The sequence below is a fragment of the Galleria mellonella genome, unplaced genomic scaffold, assembly GCF_026898425.1.
Source record: "Galleria mellonella isolate WM207_F2 unplaced genomic scaffold, CSIRO_AGI_GalMel_v1 utg93, whole genome shotgun sequence".
NCBI classification, from domain to species: domain Eukaryota; kingdom Metazoa; phylum Arthropoda; class Insecta; order Lepidoptera; family Pyralidae; genus Galleria; species Galleria mellonella.
The window spans coordinates 3867543-3884455 of record NW_026442176.1 but is presented as its reverse complement, the minus strand read 5'-3'; the positions used below and the strand labels follow the sequence as shown (position 1 = coordinate 3884455).

General features: G+C 34.4%; 1 protein-coding gene across 3 annotated transcripts in view; it reads left to right on the top strand.

The window, feature by feature from the left end:
• Nucleotides 1-16913, top strand: part of LOC113516678 (leucine-rich repeat neuronal protein 1-like) — a 374371-nt gene that overhangs the window by 119338 nt on the left and 238120 nt on the right. The gene's annotated exons all lie outside the window — the stretch shown is intronic.

The window sequence follows — 16913 nt, the reverse complement described above, 5'->3', positions numbered from 1 at the left end:
ATTACCCGTCGGTCATCAATCAGTCATATTCAATTAAACTCACTGTATCTCAATTTCGAAAGCACAAAATTGTAATGCCGCCCGCCTGGAGAATGCAATAACTTACCGACTCGCCTCATATCATTACAGCAATCTGACATTCGAGTATGACCTTTATATATAACGCAATACGATTTCTGTTGCCACCACTATCTTTAAAACTTTTTATCAACGTCAACTTGACGATTGGCATTTCGAAGTGACAACTCGATTCAGAAAAAGTCGATTCCACGTCGTGTTGCGAGTTGGCGATAAATAAGTTACATCATTGAACACAATCGATTGTAAATGCGTCTTCACTCACACGATGCTAGTTTTTTGTAAAGTACATGCTTTTTAAATGCAAACAATAAATCGATTATCGATACGATGTCAGATAAATTTTTAACATTAAGTTTAACAGTTGGATCGATTCTGAGGCGCATTTTCTCTAAACCTATCTAATATTTTAATTTGATAGGTTCACAAATTGAAACTAAATTTATAATAATTTTAACTTAAAATCTATTACAATCTTAATGCATATTGGTCTTAGGAATAAAGATTTTACTGTGATATCAAAATAAAATTTTAATTTTCGAAAGTTCGTTTCGACACTTCAAAATGGATCCCATTATTTCATTTATTTTTTAACCTTCTCTATTCTCATTAATTCATAATAAGATTAATATTATTATAATATTACTGGTAAAATATTGTAATAAGGTTGCCTGGAAGAGATCGCTATTTGGCGATAAGGCCGCCCATTGTTGCCTCTTAATATTGCTCTTATATAATTAAGTATTCATTTAATTTGTTTCCATATTGTTATATAGAGGAATTTCGGTGGAATATTGACTTTCATCACCTACTTCATCTTACACTTATGTGCTGGTTCAGGGCTCCCGTAATTCGTGTTATCGTTGTCTATTTTTCCTCGATTTATGTGTATGCATATAAAAACAATAATAATAATAATAAATAATAACCTAAACTCACCCCAAATAACCGAAGACTGTTAATATTTTTTATCACTGTCGTGGAGGTCGATGGTTGTTCCCGCGTAAAAAGTGACACACACGCGTTGTTGCACGGCACTCACACCAGAGGGCAGGCGTCTCCATATATCCCCGTAATGACTAATTTACAGGGACAATATATATTTATATGTGTGTGTGTGTGTTGTAGAATTGTGAAAGTGTGGTGCCGCGAAGTAAAAATATTGCAGATAAATTAAACACATATTATTAACCTTTATAATCTGTATCATTCTTTAAAGCGAACAATAGTTTTCATTCATTCATAGTTTCAATCAATACTCCGTTGGTTGATCTGTGAAGACTATCAGTCAATAAAAACATATCTGCTTATCCTACACTTAGCGTGAAGATAAATAAATAGACAGATATTATGTTGATTTAAAATTTCTATTCCCATTAGTATTCTGTGTTTATTAAAATTTCGACGTTTCTAGAAATGCGAAGCTTGCATGTTGCATATCGTGTTGAACCATCAGCCAATTAGAGGCTGAATGTGCTAAAACTTTAATGTTTATTTTCTAAGGCTATTTTAAATTGCACAAGTACGTATTAGCAGCGCATACAATGTTTCTTGCACTATAATCAAAAATCGCTTTGCTTTATACTACTGTAATAACGGACCAGTCAGATAATGTATCCATCTTTATGGGCCTTTAAATCTAAAGGAAGTAAATTCGAACTACGTATATCGCCCTGTGATCCTAGCATAGAATGGACCATCCTTTCCTTTTACCGTGGATATCATAAGGGGCGACTAAAGGAGTTCCTCTTAAAACATCATCAAAGTCTAACTATGGTTACAACTCGTCTGCCAAACGTGGCAACTGCTGGCAAAACCGCTCCAAAGGGAGGCTTATATTCAACAATGTACAGTTAACGGCTTACATGATGATACTACATGGCATAAGTTGACCTAATTTCCCAAAAAGTTCACTGACGAACTACTCAAAAAGTACCAAGATTAGTCAAAAGTAAATAATTGTACCACTGGTATCTGCCACAGCGTTATCTAATCCTAAACTAGGAAGAGCTGCTACTATTGGTTCTTTATTTGGTGAAAATGGAATTGCAACCCCATCTGTGCTATCGATATAATTGTGATAAAAATGCCTTTATTAAAGAAAGTTGACGTCCTCAATACCTGTCGCAGTATTAGAAAATTTCCTTCATCGTCACAGTCATCGTCCTCATACATGATTTAGAGTCAACCGTGCTTGGCTAAGGCTCGCATGGCTGAACATTTTACCCCCATAAAAAGGGAGATATCACATACGATATATATATATATATATATATATATATATATATATATATATATATATATATATAATAAATATGTTTATACTATATCGTCGTGTAATCCTGGCATAGAATAGGCCATACCTTCCTTTCCCGTGAGTGTCGTAAGACGTGACTTAGGGAGGGCGAGGAACGGGTAGCAGCGTTCCTCTTAAAACATCTCCAAAACCCAACTGCGGTTGCTCGACTGCACAAAAGTCGAAAAAGTCTTAAATCGTCACAAAAGTCACATTTGTGACGTTTTAGGACTTTTTTGACTATCCCTCAACCATTAAATTTCCTTAGTCGCTTCTTAGGAAACCCACGGGAAAGGAACATCCTTATGTTGGCTTTTATCCATTCAATAAAAATTTCTCCTGGACAAAGTCGCGGGTAAACGTTAGCCCTACTACTGTTAGAAACACATAAATCGGTAAAGATATCGTCATAGTCGTAGAATACTGACGGATCTTTATATTTAATATTCGTCAAATCCGTCAGTATTCTACGACTGTGACGATATAAAGATAGATATTGATACATACCTTTACGCAAAAGCTACTGAACGGATAGGAGGACTTTAAAATGGCCGAAGGACTAGGACACACCTAGTGTCCCTGTTAGATTCTGTTCTAACTTAAAATAGAGGATACATTTTTAAACTGATTCACACATAGAAAGCCACGAGATGCATCTAGTATTTCATAAATGCTAAACAGTCTGTAGCAAGCGACTTTTAGCACTAATTAAAACAGATAATGGCTACACCTTGAAAGCAATTGTAGCGATATTATTATCGCTACAATTAGATTTTATGAATGCGAATTGCTCTTTTACAATGCGATAAGAATGTAAATGAAATGGCCATAATCGGAATTAGCGCCATCTTTTGAAACCAGCTGTGAGTTTTACTTTTTATCGATTTGAAAAACCCTCTACTTGCGTAATAGTACTTTTGGTTACGTAATCACCAAAATTCACAATAATGTCTTTTTTTATACAACTTAGAATGTTGCCATTCAAGCTGACGGCCCACCTGATTAAAAGTGGTAACCGTCGCCTATAGACATGAGCAGTACCATGGACATAACAGAGTATACTGTTTCGCCCGTGATACCCCCGCATGTGTTAACACCTGAAGACTCAGGTGTTATTCCTCTGTACCCAGTAAATTCACGCCATATCCCACCCTTCAAATCGAAAGACAGCCATGCAAACACAACTGCTTCACGGTTGAAACACGAATGGGATAGAGGTCCCAAGCAAACGACTTTTGTACAGTCTCCCTCTGGTAATATATTATAGATAAAAATAATAATAAAATTTTGTTAATTTTATCTAATAAATATCAGCATGTCTTCTCTTGAATCTAATGTCTATATCAAATCATTCTATCGCCAACGACAATTTTATACTATACTCATGAAGCAACAGTTAGGAATTAGAATCGGTTTGCATTGGCAACCGACAACAATTACACTAATAACATCTATCAATAACGAACTATACTACTATATATTTAACGATATGGAACTATTATGTTGTTAGTATTGCAATTTGAACATACGAAATGTCTCAATTCCAATATCGATCTATTGGAATTAATTCAAGAGTATCCTACAAACGTTGTTTACCATATTTATTTAAACTTTAATGCATAGTGAAATTATGTACATATGGAGGACTTAACACCGAACGGTGTTCTCTACCAGACAATCATTGGGCAAACCGAGAAATAAGTAGATAGTGTAGGATTAGATTGAAGGAATATAAAGTACAGTAATATTTAATATATTTAAATATATTATAATTATAAGCATATAAATAGACTAATATAAATATACATATGATATATTAAATAAATAAAAATATACATGCATAAATAAGTACATACATAAATATTACTATAACAAACAATTAACTGCATTAGAAGAGCAAATGAAACAATCTATGACTCCAACACGGTAACCAGCAAGATTTAGTTTAAAGGGAAAGTGAAAACAAAAATTGTTCTATGTATACAATTTTTAACAAATCTACTAACGAAACTTGTCACACTATTTAAAAGGTACAGCAGTTGAAATGGCTGTCCGCTAAATAAAATTGGACACGAAATACGACGCCGCTACATTCGAGACTTGTGGTTTTTGTTGATTATTTTGTAATTAAAGATAATTTGAGGTAAAATTTCTAAATTGGCGAATGGTTATATTTATTTATTACCGATATAGTAACAATTTATTATAATGTATGTCTTTTTTCTCTTCTACTGTACGACTTTGTAGAAATACACATACTAGCAAGAAACATTGTGATTGTGTGAGTTATAATTCATTAAAAAAAAATCCCGTAATATATGTTACTTCATATTCATATATAATAACAGAAACCGCTCCACAATTTAGAACTTAACTTAAAATTATCCTTAATTATAAAATAACAAAAACCACAAATCTTGATCCTATCACCGTCTAATATTTCTTGCCTAATTTTTTTAGTGACCAACCACCTTAAATAGATTCTCTATTCTCAAGTGATACGCTTGATAACGCATTAAATTAAAAGCGATATTTGTTTTTAATTAAATAGATTTTTTTAATTCATAATGAAAAATACAAAGGATCGATACCGATACATCTATATCATCCATATAATTCTAGTTTTTCTATCTAAACAATTTGAATTGGAACTCAAATTTGAATTAGAATCAAATTTAAAACCAAATCACTTATTTATCTCATATGATAATAACTCTTATATTGCATACAAATTTTCCATTTATCAGTACGCTATAAATCAAGTCAACGTATATATTTGCACGATCCGTTTATCTTATTTGTATATCTAGCATTGAGTATTACGACCGAAACATCGGTAAGTACCTATATTGGAACGTTCCTGAATACTCGAACGCGCACCGCGGAATGAGTGCTCCGAATTTTAGGGCGAGTTCGAGTAACATTAGTATCGATTGTATATCGAGTCGGCTCACGTGCACTCAACTTCTTTCCCCTGTTCGTATCGCCCTCACGAAAGTTACTCGTAGAAATATCGGCGAATTGGTACTTTTGTATCGCGGCAGCCAAGTAGCGCTTAATGCGTTTTATATGGACGCTTAAGCAGAGAAAGTTGCTGAATGGCAATGAGATTAGGCGAGAAAATATGGACGAGTCAGCAATTTTAACTATGATTAATTAATGCAGTCACAGATTAGTAAGATCTCTTTTTGTGGCAGAAATAAATCTCTAAATATTCGTACCGAGTAATATAGTCTTTTATTTTTTTTGTGATTATAAAATTAAGAACATTTCATTCCCTAAGAGCTCTGTATACTATAATTTTAACTGTACAAAGAAATATTACAAACGCATAAAATTCAATTCATTGATTAATAGACAAAATAAATATTTAATAAGTATAAAACATATCTATCTTTGTCATTCTAATATCTAAATCATTGTCCACTATTTCTTATCTAAAATACTGGATATTGCTTATAAGAAAGTCACTTAATACCGAAAGACATTATGATTAATAACGGGACGTCTGACGGGCGTCCTCTTCAGCTCGCTAATGAAGAATGCCTCGCTTCGCTCTGTCACTCACCTTATATACTTCCCCCTCCGCCGTCACTTGATTGATGACGTGGTCGAGATGTCACAGCGATCTAGTTTCCCGCGCTAGTGATATAGGTGCGATCCTTAATATTATTTTATAAGATGTTAAATAAGATTATGTCGATATAAATTAATAATACATCACTCAATACTGTAATGATGATTTATTTAAATAATTTAGAATTAATTAATCACCATTAGATAGTCGTCAATAAGAAGGACCTCGTAATAGAATAACAATACTTTTATTTGCTATGATTTTGGAGGATTTTGGGTATAAACCATTACTTCTTATAAATTAAAAGTATCTTACAAAATCTACTTAGATCAAGTATGCAAATATTGAAAACAAAAATTACAATAGTTATATTTCCAAATGTTTAGTAGCATTAAATAACTGATTATTTAAGAATAAACATAACATAGTTCTCCCCCAAAAAGGGGGATTGATTGTTAGTAACTACCTCTCTTGGTAGGAGGGTAGGCAACCGCAGTTATGCTTTGTTGATGTTTTAAGAGGGATGCTGCTACCCATCCCTCGACCATTAAGTTCCTTTCACCTTTTACGACATCGGGACCTACGGGAACAGATAGCCTATTCTACGCCGGAACCACACGGCTTTACTAATTATTTATTAGCATTGGCATATGCCGACGTTATTAATCATAATCCTCAGGAAGGGAGGAAAGAGATTGTAAGTATTGGAGACTGAGAATCCCATTGCTAACAATATACCCAACCAGGTCGACCTCCTCGCGGTTCTCCCTGGAAACTATCATGGTTTTTTCCTGATGAATTCATCATGATAGGCTAACTGACCCTTCACTGGTGCTCCGCCAGCGTATCCCATTAGCGCAGGCGGGGTTACCATACCATTTTCACTCATCCATAGTCTTCAGGAATTACAACACTTGAGGGATACCATAGACTTCACAATGTTTTAGACAGCCTGCTGATATCCAACATTAGTATAAATAAAAAATGGACTAATTGCTTGAGTGTTTTGATTTGTTAATGATTTTATTTAGAGAGGTCTGTGTTAATTTTAATCAATAAGCTTTGTCGTTAAGTTCTATTAAAACAATCTTTTGTAATTCGCTTGAGGTTTGTGAACTCCACCTATAGCATTTTGATAAATAAGTGTCGTTGACATTTTAACACTTTAATTTATCCACATTCAAAAGTACCACAATTCTAGTGAAATAACGATCTTACATTTAAAATATAACGAATAAGTTTTACTGCACTCTCAATTCGACTTCAGCATTCGAAATTGTGGAATCGATTAATCGATTAGAGAAGTACGCCGCTTAAAATACTCTGACTTCATTTAAGTGTTATCTCAAAGGATGTTTGATTGATTAATAAGTATTGTTAACATTTTAATTAGGGCGTCCAAAACTAAATTTGAGTGAAATTTTAGTACTCCCAATTTTATATTTACATTTAAAATTTAACAAATAACTTTCACTGCACTCTCTATTAGACTTCAGTGTTGGAAATTGTGAAATCGATTAATCGATTAGGGAAGTACGTCCCTTAACATACTCTGACTTCGACTTCATTCAAGCGCCGTCTCATAACATTTTGATTAATAAGTGTCGTTGACATTTTAATTAGGGCGTCCAAAAGTCGAGTCGGAGCGACTCATTGTTTCCCTGAATATAATATCAGTATCATTATATAGATATTTTGATGTATACTGAAAAGGTTTTACTGCGGATGTATTTTATTTGCCGCTATAAGGTCTTATGGGATTAATTATTTTTTTATTAACTTTTAAGTAAGTATTTAGTAAGTAAGTAAGTAGTTTAATATCTTTTAAGTAAGATTAGGTATTTTATTTAGAACTAGCATTTACACACGTAATCACATCAATACATGGTCGAAAATATATACTAAACAGGATAAAATGTTCTCCATTCTGTATAGTACCAGTCTACTAAATTGCATAGTAATAGATTAAGCCGTTAAGACGTCAAGAAGGAACAAACAAACAAATAAACTCATTTTAAAATTTATAATATTAATAATGATTTGACATATCTTGACTATAAAATAGTAATATTAACGTTATAAAATGATGTATTATATAATCTAGTAACCAATTACAATGTCCCAATAATCGTCGCGAATGTGTTCCCTTTAAAGGAGGACATTAACCTTGCCACGTTGGCCAGGCGGTTTTTTACAGGGGGTATAATACAGGGGGCAAACAAGCATGTAGCTTACCTGATGGCAAATGATCACCATGAGCAATACCATGGATATAACAAAGTATAGTGTATCGTCCATGATAGCTTTCATGCGTTACCATTTCTGATGACTAAAGTGTTATGCCTCTATACCGTGTAATTTCATTTCCATATCCCACCCTTTAAACCAAAACATAGCCATGCAAACACAACTGCTTCACGGCAAAAATCTTAAATGCAGTTAAAAATATTAAGTCAATAATAGTACTTATTCCAAAATGTGACCTATTTTTTGTACTCGTAGTCATCAATATCTTTCACTATTCGTTAGAAAAATCTGAATTGAAATATAAACTCTACAATGCAATATTAGCTGTCTTTGTGACTAAAGGTAAACATGTTAGGAACTCAATAATACAAGCAATTACACGAAAATCTTAGAATAAATGTCTCCATTAAAATATTCGACTCACTCTTGACCGGAACTTGATAGTCCAATTCCACGTATTACGGACTCCAATAAAGATTTCCAAACTGCGAACTAAAAGAGAAACTCGTTAATGCACCGAGCGCGCGTACTGCTACAAATTTAAAATCGCTGTACTTGTGCACATAAACATTTTACCATTAAATACAAAGCCTGGGTGCTTCACGTTAAAAGTAACATTTAACTTCGTTAAAGCTGTAACATCTCACAAACAATGCCTTGCATATACGTAAACAAAGAAGAAAGTTAATTCCCTCTGGAAAAATATTAAAACGGCCGCCATAACGTCATTAGTGTTGCACCACGCACACGAGTTATAATTTACATTTTTACGAGCCGGTCATTCTGCTTGCACCCCGTTCGCAGTTGGCTTTGTGTTGAAATTGCCTTTATAGTTCTTTATTTAAACTATTGCTTAGCGTATGCAAAATTAGTTCTTTGCATCATAAGCACACACGCCCGGGATTGTTTTACTTCTCTGTTGTTTTTATTAATTCCGTTAAATTGTTATTTCCTTGTTCTATTTCAAATAATTAAACTTTATATTGTTTATTTTCGACGCTAATTGTTTTCTTTGTAGGTATGAGTAATATAGATATTGATCCAAAATCTATATTTTCAGTTCTGTTGGACATTGATAGCGGGAAACAGCTCATCGCCCATTTAGATAACGGCCATATCGGTCGGATATCTATTTTCGTATATGTTAAAAGTCTGTCCTTTAATATTATTTTTTGAACTTTATGGTCAACAGGTAAATAGTTAATCTAGATATATAATTAAAAATAAGTAATTAAAAAATAAAATATATATATATATAAAGATAAAAAATTTCTTTGAGATCACTGCCAGCTGGTAGGGTGCCTAGGATACTTGCTGCATTTCCACGCTGAATAGCAATGGAAATGCGTTGACCAAAGTATAGGCCAGCCTTCTGGTCACCAGAGGTTTCTACCAGCCGGCGTGAAATCTCTTTGAAAAGATTCATGACCTCGGGGCCCCACGGACCCAGAGAATAACAGACTTTTAGCATACTCATTATTAGACCAGTATATAGATATTTTAACTAAAATATATCTATAGATATTGCTATATATCACTCTATTACTTTGTAGTTTTCGTGCATTCAACATTGTTTAAGGTTTTTATATAATTTATTTTAAAGTCCATTTTATATACTATTTTGTTCATAGTCAATCAACCTATTGTTGTGCGTGGGTCTTCCATAGAGAAGGAGTATAGTCTACTTTATAATATCTATATTTATCAACAACATAATCATAGTCAACACAGCTCATTTTGATCGTTAAGGGCTATTATGAACAGGAAGTTACCAAATAATTCTCTCTTACGATCGCTCTTACAAAATAATTCTCTTGTCTGTTACTTTTAATGGACATGTCACTCAAGTACATACTCGATACAAAAATACCTTTTAAAATGCGAAGCATGACTCTGATCTGTATTCGTTACAATAAAGAATTTTACGCGTATAAACGTATAACAATTTAATCGTTTTCATTATAATTCTTATTCGATTTGTCACTGCAACTACGTTTTTATATAGTAACAATAATCGATTTATCTTATATATTACTTATGAGCTAATAATAGAGTTCATTTTTCTTTGTACAGTATCATACCTCGTCAATATATTATGGTGACAGCGACAGCTCAGAACGCGCCAGACGGTAAAAAATTGTCGAGACCGCGGTGATGTCATTCAATTCATACACATTCAAACATTAGATTTTGCCTTTTATATCATAGATTATATGTTTTAGGGAAGGTTGCTTATTTATGTGTGACATATTTGCTGGTAACGTACTTGTGTGTCGTTTGACTTTGGTATTTGCTTCCTGCAAAGAATAATTTATTCAAATTTATTTTCCCAGTTTGTTATTGATTTCAACAGGTTATTTATTTCAACAATTATATATGTAACATTGTTTTCCCTTTTAGTAAATTACTATAATTAGTAATTATAAAATGTTGTGACCGATGCCCATTAATTTTCTCCATACAGTAATCGTCGCCCCAATATAAAGATAAAGGTACCGAATAAAACCAAGTTACAAACGCAAACAGGACAAAGTCACATAAATCACTATGAAATGTTATCATTTAACACGCGAATAGTTCACGAGCGATTCAAAATATCCGAATCGATATACGATTTATATTACGAATTCGATGTTAACGTGGCGCAACACTGACGTCGATGATGTCATTTTGACAGGTGGGCGAGCGAGACGTTCCATTGGAATTTCAAATTTGGAACGATCTAAAAATTTGTATTAGTTATTTGTCAAGTTGCCTTTTAAGGAGAATAGTTCGCGAGTATACTTGTACATAGTTTATAGAGGGGATCTATGTTCAGCACTGGACAGGTAATGGTTGGAATGATAATGATTAAGATGATCATTCTTGCTAAATGTGATGAATAAAAATATCTACTTGTCAAGTTACTTATAAAAGACAAAAGTAAACCTTTGTCTTTTATTTTGTTTGCTAGTTTTTATTACTTTATTTTCACATATTTTGAGCTTATTTTGTTGACTCCATTTACAATCGCTAAAGTTTTCTCTTATGATGAACCCATTTTGATGAAATTCGCTTTTTTGGAACACCAATCTTAAATTGTTTTTGTTATGTATTCACATTTGCATACTTTGTATTTGAAGAAATTTCGCAATTATTCCAAGAACACAACGTAACAAAGGACGGCATTAGTGCAGCGGGTCACGTCGCGTGCAGGTCGCCGTGCGTATGCGCAGCGCACGCGAAATTATGTAACCTAATACGCTGACACACCTGGCTTTGTTTACATTATTCAGATAATTCCTTCTTTGTTTACCAGTAGTAAGTGTAGACTAGGTGACAGTCTGAGAATCTGTTGCTTACATTTAGGAATACAAACTTTAATAGTATAAACGCCAAGAAAATGAATATTAATTTATAAGTGACGACTTAATTTCTAATTATACTAAAATATTAATATTGTCATTCTAAATTGCATTAATTGCTGCAAAACGGCCTCTCCCTATCGGGGGATGTTGCCAGTAGTTGCTACGATTGGCAAACGAGTTGACAACGACAATTATTAACAATTAAATTTTTATAATGTTTTAAGAGAAACACTGCTGCCCATCCGTGCTTCACCGTAAGGTTTCATTATTCGCGTCTTACGACATCGACGGGAAAAGGGTGGCCCATTCTATGCCAGGATCGCACGGCAATATAATTCATTTAACAACAGCAAAACTGTACTTATCAAACATTATTTCACAAGAAAACAAGAAATGCTATGATAAGTTAGTGATTAAGGACATAAATTACTATAGAATAAGCAGGATGAATTGTAAATGTCATTCACGATAAATCATTAAGAAAAATCGCTGCCGCCAACAAATTGGACACCATCGAAAATTGTTCCGGCAAAGTCCCGAAATAACGCGATTAAGCGAATGAAAGGGCGAAACGAACAAAAGCAAATGTGATTACCGCATTGTCGGGCGAAAGAAATAAGCAATATTTCTTCTGCAGATCCGCTGCTAGCGGCCTTTTTAATATGCCCACTATCTGTTCTGATTTCTTTGTGCTCGTAAAAACATACCGATTTGCCAAATCCAATATCACAATTTAATTTGACATCACTAGTGTTCCTTTTAGCTTTATCGAATTATATTTAATTGAATTTCATAATAAGAGTTCTCAACTAATATTATTTATTTATTTATTGGATCGCCAACATAACATACAGCGAAGCATTTCAATACAATACAGTATCTAGTTGATTAGGTCCAACTATTCTTACATTTAGAAGCAATCATAGCATGCTTTGTGTTTGAGAAACATGAAAATGAACTTAAACTATTTAATGTCATTAAATTAATAAAGATATTATAATAATTTTTTTTTTTAAGAAATGCGTTCAAACTCAACTCACTAGCGGCATGTAAGGAATGCAATGAAACAACGCCCGTCAGTTAAGCTGCTATAATTCGAAATGGAAATGTACAAATCACTTGCATACTTATTCTACCCGCCGCCTTAAGATACAAATTATTATTATACCAGCCGTTAACTGTCCACTACTGAATAGTATAGTCCTCCCCTTTAAGCAGAGTTTTGCCAGTAGTTGCCACGCTTGGCAGGTGGGTTGTTAAGCTTTGGTGAAGTTTTCAGAAGAACGCTACTGCCCATCTTTCGACACCCACGGAAGGGGCAACCGATTCTATGGCGGAACTATACAATTAGTTATATAATTTAATTACCTATATCGACATATAGGTAATTAAATTGTGGGCTATTCGTGGGCCCGCGAGCTTCTTCATAGACCACATCATCGCTTTTCACCATGTGATATCGTGATTAATTGCGGAACCCTTCAATATTAAAAAAGTTTAAAAAACTATTCATTCACTCATATACTACACTAATAATCCGTACCGCAATTTATTACTAAACATTTAATTGGTCTAAATATACTAATGTTTAATTAGAATGATGATAAATCGTCAGTAACAGTAAAAACCCGGGTCAAAATCCGTTTTGTGGTGTAGAAAAAAACGGACAGCGATTTTATTTTATAATATCTATAAATAACTAGATCATCACAATACAATTTAAAAATAAAATTATTGTTCTGATGCTAATTCTATTTTCTACCTAATAATTTACTACTAAGACAAATAAAATCAAGAACACAATTCTACATATAAATATTTTTATTTATAACATAAGAGATCTCAACACCCTTGTCACACTTGATAAGCTGGGAGAATGTGACAAGCCGTCTGCAATTGTCAACGATCTAGCAAATATTACTATTCTGTACTTGAAAAACTTGCAAACAGCCAGCAAAAAATTATATTTAATCTCCGATTTGAATAGTTATAAAAATCTATTAAAGCTGAAATCACTTATTTTTCTTTTAGTTTAAAATCTTCATTTTTATATTACTAACTAACGAGGTAATATAGAAAACTGGTGTTAGATATTTGTCTTTGTAATCTGTTACACCTCCCTCAAACTAACGCTTGTAAACCTGCAATCTTAACGCAAATCCGCTTTTAAAGTGCTAATTATTTTTAATCGTCAGCTTACCCCTGGAGTTTTTGTATTTCGCAGACAAGGTTCGCTACCTCTACCAAGTGACCCGCGAGCACGCCTATTATCGCCATTCACTAAATTGCCTCCTAAGAGCTGGAACGACAGTGAGAGCCAACTAATGTCTGATAGTACCGCCCGACCGACGGCAACGTGCGATATCGCGATTTGCATGAAATGAGTTCCGCAACAGTGCGAGTCGGCTGCGCTCGTTCCGTTTGAAAATATTAAGCAAATAAGAGAATCCGCGGGCGCATTTCATTACGTATTGTTTTATTATTCTCGTCGGTCATAGAATTGGAATTCTTAGACTGGCTGGCGAAGGCTGCGCCGAGCGAGATTTCTCTTATTAAAAAGGTCGAGCGGTAGCTCGTTTATGAAGATTCCATCGCGGTCACGACGCGCCGAGCTGCAGGCGAGCCCGGAGCCAGCATCCGCGATAAATTCATTACACGGCACACGGTATCCGATGCGGTCGAGCAGAAGTATAATTCGAGATACCCAGCAGGCAACCATTCGCTGTTAAGCTGTAAATAATGGCAACATAGATTTATAGCTCTAAACCTGATAAAAAGTGAGTGATTGACGCAAGCCGTCACAGACGCGCAAGTAATTAAAAGTTTACGAGAACTACTGCACTCTCAACGGTACCTCCGAATGCATAAACTTATACTAATTAGAGACGAATTCTTTCGGAGTCGCGCGCCGCCAAGATTTGGAAGTTGTCGGCGCCTCGGCGAACTTCGACGGCCCAAGTGTCGCAGCTTTAATTGGGAATCTTGGGGAATTCGCTTTGTCAGAAATTCGTTTAGTCGCCGAACAAACGGTACTATGTAGACAATTTGAACGTGAAGTTTTTATTAGGGGCGGGCGAAGGACGCGTACACAATATCTCGCAGCTCCCTCAATGAGCGGGAATTTCGCGGGGACGCCCTTACGTGGAAATAATACGCGTAAAGGTACATAAGCGAAAGTTGCGCCGTGAAGATGGGAAAGGAACGCGGAGGGCGTTAATTAAGCAAGAATTTACTGTATTCAAACGGCGCACCACAAAGTTTAAGTCAAACCCCTCAAACTTCAGTTTCAAATTTGTTTCTCCTTCGCGGTGCGGATCTTCATTAACTTTACGAGTCCGAACTTATTGCGTATGTTTGACTAGGGGCACATTAGTGTTGTGGTTTAGCACTTGTAATCCGGCCGTTCGAAATCAGACTCATTTAGACGCATAAGGTTCTGAATTCGCCCCAATTATAAGCTGGGTCGAGTCGAATTTGGACCAATTAGATGAGCCAACGAACTGTGTCGCACTCGGGAGCAGTTTTGTCGGCAATATAATTTATTAGGACTGCTCAAAGTTGCCGACTTTAACCCTTAAAGACTCGAGTGAAATTTGATTACGGATGCTTTAAACTCGTCCCCTCTTCGGCCGCACTCCAAGTTTTAAATGGATGGCTGTAAGTCCTATGCGGGGCCGGACAGATACAATGATTAAGATTAAATACAGACAAACGAGACGGACACTAGCAGGACATTAGAAGTAGTCCCTTTGTGAATTTCGGGAGCTGGACAAATAGCCTTAATACGATGTTAAGAAGTGAAATAAATGTGCTTCATATTAAATCGATTATTGAACTATTTATACTAATTTACATTGTTGGAAATAGTGACATACCCTCTGAGGATCTGGGCTTATTGCGGTAATTCTATTATACAATCAGATCTTGTTTTTTCTTTTCTACTCTATTTCAAACATACTTGTTTTACTTTCTTATTCGTAAGCATAATGAAGATTATTCAAAAACTTTAAATTTATCAGTTTATAAGAAAAACTTGAAGTGGCAACGTTATAAGAAGAATATTTTGTTTCTGTAACAATTTCTGCATCTTAAAGTTACATATTCCAAAATAATGGTGCATCTCTTTTACCTCATCCTTTAATAATATTATTATATCGAAACTTTTATTAATATAATATGTAGCATAGATGTAATAACTAAAAGTCAATATTTGGCTAACATAGGCCCAAATTTATCTATAAGCATGAAATTTAGAGGCTTATATTTATGAAGAATTTTTACGAATTCCCACTAAAATCCACGTGAATCATTGGTACTTCATTATTGGGATAGGCAAAGAAAATAACAGCCAATAATATATACCTATACGCAATAAATAATTAATATATTCATAAATAACATAAAGTGATGATTATAATATACATACATAAGTCAAAGATCTATATATACAACTAGATAAACATATATTTAAAATATAAAAGATGATGACTAATGAGTTCATCATATAAGCATGAACTTTTTTAAATATGGATTTATTTTGAAGCTCTCTAATACCTTCAAGCAATACATTTTAGAGTCGTGAAGCTTGGATAATGAAGGAGTCTGACATAAAGCCAGACTTGTGAAGTAGAGTAAGAAGTGAAAGGGAGTTATTACAGACATTCTGAACCTTTTTTTGGCTCGGAAAACGAAATGAAAATGGGAGATACCGTTCTCCGCGAGAAGCACAGCATTTTCTACCAGTATTAATATTATAAAGTTACCTAGATGAAAGAAAAAAACAGGAATTTCGCAATAACGTTAACAATTCTCCAATTAGTTTTCGTTCTTCAAATCACGGCCACAAAAGGCCCGACATTACATTGAGTTATCTTAAAAAAATAACAAACGAAAAGGCCTTTAAGAAACTTCCCTAAGGGACATTTTTCCCGAATCAATTAAATTCCTTTGTCGTACTTTTTGTCATGATTATTTTCCTAAGTCGGGAGTGCGAGGGCGGGGCCGTCAAAAAGCTTGCTTCAAACGTCTTACCTCTCGTGCGCTGGCCAATTAAAGGTTTTCAAATTGATTCGCGAAAATGCAGTCTTTGTTAACGTTGTTTTTGACAGTGCTCGATAGTCTTTTGATCTCTCGATTGCCTTAACAACAAATCGATTGTTCATTATCGTTATCGTTATATCTATGATTTGGACCGATTCGATTGCTTATTCGTATAACGGTCTCTGAAGTTCTTTATTATCTTTATTCCTTTTAAATTTAATAATATTTTTTTTATACAACTTAGAATGGCAAACAAGCTGACGGCCCACCTGATGGAAAGTGGTAACCTAGAGACATGAGCAGTATCATGGACATAACAGAGTATAAT